The sequence below is a fragment of the Cervus elaphus genome, chromosome 32 (assembly GCF_910594005.1).
Source record: "Cervus elaphus chromosome 32, mCerEla1.1, whole genome shotgun sequence".
Taxonomy (NCBI): Eukaryota; Metazoa; Chordata; class Mammalia; order Artiodactyla; family Cervidae; genus Cervus; species Cervus elaphus.
Window position 1 is genome coordinate 9731890 of NC_057846.1, and position 6061 is coordinate 9737950.

Below are 6061 nucleotides of genomic sequence, written 5' to 3' on the forward strand. Positions count from 1 at the left end.
CGAAAGGAGACTTGACTCCCTTTATGCAACTCAAGAGATTCCCTGAGATCCCCATCGCCACTCGAGAGGAACGCCGAGTTTCCCACCACAATTCGAGAAGAGCCCCCATTACCTACCTGAATTAATGATGAGGGCTGATTCTCCTGCTTCAACTCAAGAGGAATTCTGACTTTCCCCTCGCACCTCAAGAGGAGGTCTGTCTCAATTGAAACTTGAAAGGAACTCTGTGGTTCCTGCTGCAAGTCAAAAGGACCCTGAGTTTCCCCCTCATCTAGAGATAAGGCCTGATTCCCCTGCACTGACTCGAATGGAACCCCTAGAATACCCTCAAAACATGAAGGGAGGTCTGACTCCCCTCTTGCGCCTCCAAAAAAGCCCAGGTTCCCCACTTGATCTCGACCACAGGCCTGACAGCCCTTTTACAACTTGAGAGGAAAGTGGAGTTCCATGTCTGAAAAAGTGATGAGCCCTGACTCCCCTATAGAAACTCGATAGGAACCCCGAGTTCCTTGTCACAACTAGAGAGGAACCCTGAGTTTCTGGCCTCAACTCAAGAAGAGGCCCTATTCCCTTGCAGCAATTCCAGAGAAATCCCGAGGTGCCCCTCGCAACTGGAAAGGAGGCCTGACTTCTCTGAGGCAACTTGAGAGGTTCCCTGAGGTCCCCGTCACAACTCGAGAGGAATGCAAACCTTCCCACTGCAACTCAAGTAACACCACGAGATTTCCCGCTAAATGGAGAAGAGGTGAGATTCCCCTGCAGTGACTCGATAGCTCTCCCACGCACCACCTTGCAATTCGAAAGGAGACTTGACTTCCCTGAGGCAAGACGACAAGCTCATTGAGGTCCCCATCACAACTCGAGAGGAACACCAAGCGTCCTGCCACAACTCAAGAAAAACCCTGAGATTCACCCCTCAATGCGAGATGAGGCCCTTTTCCCCTGCAGCGTCTAGAGAGCAATCCCGAGTTCCCACTCAAAACGAGGCTTGACTACCTTTATGCAACTCAAGAGGTTTCCCAAGACACCCACTGAAACTCAAGAGGAACCACAGTTTCCAGCCACAACTCAAGAAGAGCCCCATGTTCCCTACCTCTTCTCGAGATTAGGGCCGATATTCCTGCTTCGACTAGAGTGGAATTCCAACTTTCCCCTCATACCTCAAGAGGAGGCCTGTCTCACCTGTAGAACTCTAGAGAAACCCAGCGGTTCCTGCAGAATGTCGGAAGGACAACGAGTTTCCCCTCAACTCAAGATGAGGACTGATTCCCATGCACCGACATGAATGGAACCCAGAGTATCCCCTCACAACTCGAAGGGAGGTCTCACTCCCTTGTTGCACCTCTAGATAAAGCCCAAGTTCCCCACCTGAACTCGACAGGAGGCCTGACACCCATTTTACATCTCGAGAGGAAAGTGAATTTCCATGCCTCAACATGAGCCGAGGCCTGACTGCCCTGTTGAAACTCGAGAGGAACAAGAGATCCATGGCACAACTTGAAAGGAGCCCTGAATTTCCTGCTTCAACTCGAAATGAAGCCCGATTCTCCTGAAGCAACTCGAGAGAAATCCTGAGGTGCCCCTCACAACTTGAAAGGAGGTTTGGCTTTCCTGAGGCAACATGAGAGGTTTCATGAGGTCCCTGCTGCACGTTGAGAACAACCCCAAGCTTCCCACCACAACTAGAGTATAAGCATGAGACTCCCACCTGAAGGCGAGAAGAGGCCCTTTTCCCCTGCAGCGCCTTGAGAGCAACCCTGAGTTCCCTCTTGAAACTCGAAAGGAGGCTTGAATCCCTTTAAGCAACTGAAGAGGTTCCCCAGCTACCCATTGCCACTCGAGAGGAACCCCGAGATTCCTGCCGCAACTCGAGAAGAGCCCCATGTTGCCCACTTCATCTCTAAATGAGGACTGATTCCCATGCTTTGATTCTAGAGAAATCCCTACTTTCCCCTTGCACCTCAAGAGGAGGCCTGTCTCAACTATTGAAACTCTAGAGGAGCCCTGTGGTTCCTGCCACAAGTCAAAAATACACTGACTTACCCCTCAATTCGAGATAAGGCCAAGTTCCCATGCACTGACTCAAATGGAACCCCGAATATCCCTTCACAACATGGAAGGAGGTCTGACACCCCTGTTGCACCTGTAGAAAAAGCCCAAGTTTCCCGCCTCAAATTGAGAAGAGGCCCTATTACCTGCAGTGACTCCAGAGGAATCCCAAGCTGCCCCTCGCAACTTGAAAGAAGGCCTGACTTCCTGAGGCAATGTGGGAGATTCCCTGAGGTCCCCTTTGCAACTCGAGAAACACCACGTGATTCCTCCCTCAATGCGAGTTGAGGCCCTATTCACCTGTAGTGACTTGAGAGCAATCCCGCTCTGCCTCTCAAAAGGAAACTTTACTTCCCTGAGGCAATGCACGAGGTTCCCTGAGTTCACCTTCACAAATCAAGAGGAACCCCAAGCTTCCCGCCACAACTCGAGAAAAACCATGAGTCACCCCCCCCAACACAAGATGAGGCCCTTTTCCCTGCAGTGCCTGGAGAGCAATCCCGTGTTCCCTTTTAAATCTTGAAAGGAGACTTGACTCCCTTTATGCAACTCAAGAGGTTCCCCGAGATACCCATTGCCACGCGAGAGGAGCCCTGAGTTTCATGCCACAACTCGAGAATAGCCCCATTTTCCCCATCTCATCTCAAGATTAGGGATGATTTTCCTGTTTCAACTCAGAGGAATCTGAATTTCCCCTCACAAATATAGAGGAGGCCTGTCTCACCTATTGAAACCCTAAAGGAACCCCACAGATCCTGCCGCAAGTTGAAAGGACACCAAGCTCCCCCTCAACTCGAGAGAAGGCCTGATTCCCTGCACTGACTTAAATGGAACCCTGAGTAACCCCTCACAACATGAAGGGATGTCTGACTCCCCACTTGCACCTCTAGGAAAAGCCAAAATTCCCCATCTGAACTCAACAGGAGGCTTGAAAACCCTTTTACAACTCAAGAGGAAAGAGGAGTTCTTACCTCAACATGATACGAGGCCTGACTCCCCTGGTGAAATTCGATAGGAACCCCGAGACCCTTGTCGCAGCTGGAGAGGAACCCTGAGTATCCTGCCTCAGCTTGAGATGAGGCCCTATTCCCCTGCAGTGACTCCGGAGGAATCCTGAGCTGCCCCTCGCACCTTGAAAGTAGGCCTGACTTCCTGTGGCAACATGAGAGATTCTCTGAGGTCCCCATCACAACTCAAGAAACACTACTTGCCCCTCAAATGGGTCTCAAGCAAAGAGTTGTGGGCCACCCCTTTGCTTCAGAAATCCCAAAGTGGGGAGCAAAGCTAGCTCTGTCAAAAGGAAGAAAACAGAAATTTGATGGATGTTCAAGCAGTTGCTAAGCTGCACCACGTTAGGACTCCCCAAGAGAAAAATGCAAATTTTGCCCCCTAGGCCGCTATCTGGGTTGAAACACAGGGTGTATCACTGAAACATCCAAGAATGTTCCAGACAGACCTACAATCACTAGCTCTCTCCTGCAGAGGAAACGTTACAGAACAGCCATGTGGAGATTGCCTTGACTTTCCCTGGGAGTCTGGGAGCCCTCCCTGGGCTCAGGGCCTCAGGGGCCATTGCCACTGAAAAATTACCTCCAAGCAAGCGCTTTCAAGCAATGTGTGACTCTCTGCATGCAAGAGGCTGGGAAAGCTATCTTTCTTTGAGGAAGGAAAGGAATTCACAGCGTGTTTTTCAGGTCTCTATCTTGCAGAAACTCTTTCACTTCTCAGAAGTCATATCCAGGCCTGCCCTGAGAGCCTAAATTCCAGAGTAAGGGCCGTGTGTCTCCATGCACTTTCCGAGCCTTCAGGTACTTTTCTAGGTCACAGCGGTACTGCCCATGAGGAAGAAAGCTACCGGAGTGTGTCTGAGAGGGCTGGGTGCCGTACTGATGTCACCTCTTCAAGGTCATCGAGCACTGCGAGAAGAACTATGAGTTCCTCACCAAGACTCCACTGGAATCCTGCATCCCCTGCTGCAAATCTAGAGAAACACTGATTTTCCCCTGCACTTCAAGAGGCTCCCAGAGTCCCTTGTGGCAACACTCAAGGAAACCCCGAGTTTCCAGCAACAACTATTAGAGGAACCCTGAGTTTCTGCTGAAATTTGAGAGGAAGGCCCAATTCCCCTGCAGCGACTCAAGAGCAATCCATAGTTCCCCCAGGCAACTGGAAAGGAGGCTTGACTCCTTTTTTGCAACTTGAGAGGTTCCCCCAGGTGCCCATCACAACCCGAGAAGAACCCTGACACAACTTGAGATGAGGACTGAATCCCCTGCAGAAACTCGAGTGGAATCCCAAGTTCTCCCTCACAATAGGAAAGGAGGCCTGACACCCCTAGGGCAACTTGAGTGGTTCCCTGAGATCCCCATCGCAACTCTAGAGGAACCCCGAAATTCCAGTGGCAACTTGAGAGGAAAGTCAAGCTTCCTGCCACAATTCAAGAAAAACTCAAAATCCACCCTCAACCCGAAATGAGCTGGAATTTCATTTCAGCGACATGACAGCAATCCCAAGTTCCCCTTCACAACTCGGAAGGAGATTTGGCTCACTTTTGGCAAAACAGAGGTTCCCCAGATTCCCTTCGCAACTAGAGAGGAACCCAAAGCTTCCTGCTGCAACACGAAAAATACCACAAGATACCCCCTGAACTGGAGGTGAGGCCCAATTCCCCTGTAGCACCTCGAGAGCAATCCCAAGTTCCCCCAGGCAACTGGAAAGGAAGCTTGACTCCATTTTTGCAACTTGAGGAGTTCCTCCTGATCCCCATTGCAACTTGTGGGGAAGGCCGAGCTTCCTGCCGCAACTCGAGATAAACAACAAGATCGCCCCTCAACCCAAAATTAGGTGGGATTTCACTGCAGTGACTCTAAAACAATCCTGAGTTCCTTCTCGCAACATGAAAGGAGGCTTGACTTCCATTTTGCAACTCTACAGGTTCCCCAGACCCCCATCACAATTCGAGAGGAACCCCGAGCTTCCCGACGCAACAAGAGATAAGCCACGAGATCCCACCTGAATCTGAGATGAGGCCCGATTTCCATTCAGTGACTCGAGAGATATCCCGAGCTCCTCCTTGCAACTTGAAAGGAGGCTTGACTCCCTTTTTGCAACTCGAGAGGTTCCCCTCAGATCCCCATTGCGCCTCCAGAGGAACCCCGAGTTTCCCAAGGAAACTCGAGAAGAACACTGAGTTCCCAACCATATCTCAAGCTGAGACGCAATTTCCCTGCTTCTACTCAAGAGTAATCTCGAGCTACCCCTCGGAATTGGAAAGGAGGCCTGACTTCCTATAGAAACTCAAGATGTTCACTGAGATCTCTGTCCCAACTTGAGAGGAACCCCGAGTTTCCTGCCTCACCTCGAGACGAAACCCGATTCCCTGGCAGCACCTAGAAAGGAATCCCATGTTCCTCCTCACAACTAGAAAGGAGGCCTGACTCCCCTGAGGCAAATAAAGAAGTTCCCTGAGATCCCCGTCACAACTTGAGAGGAACCCCAAGATCCCTGTCAAAACTCAAGATGAGCCCCGAGTTTCCTTCCTCAATGGGACATGAGGCCTGATTCCCCTGCAACACCTCAAGAGGAATCCTGAGTTTCCCCTCACAACTGGAAAGTAGGCCTGACTCCTCTGAGGCAATTTGAGAGGATCACTGAGATCCTTGCCACAACTTGACAGGATTCCCGAGCTTCGAAATGCATCTCAAGAAAAACCACGAGAGCCCCCCTCAACCTGAGATGAGGCCTGATTCCCCTTCAGTGACTCGAGAGCAATCCCTAGTTCCCCCTCACAACTTTAGAGGAGGCTTCACTTCCTTTTAGTAACAAGAGAGGGTGCCCCAGATCCCTGTCACAACTTGAGAGGAACCCCGAGCTTCCAGCCACAACTCGAGAAAAACCAGAAGAACCCCCTCAACCCGAGATGAGGCCAATACCACTGCAGTGACTTGAGAACAATTCCAAATTCCCCCTTGTAACTTGATAGGAGGGTTCACTCCCTTTTTGCAACTCGAGA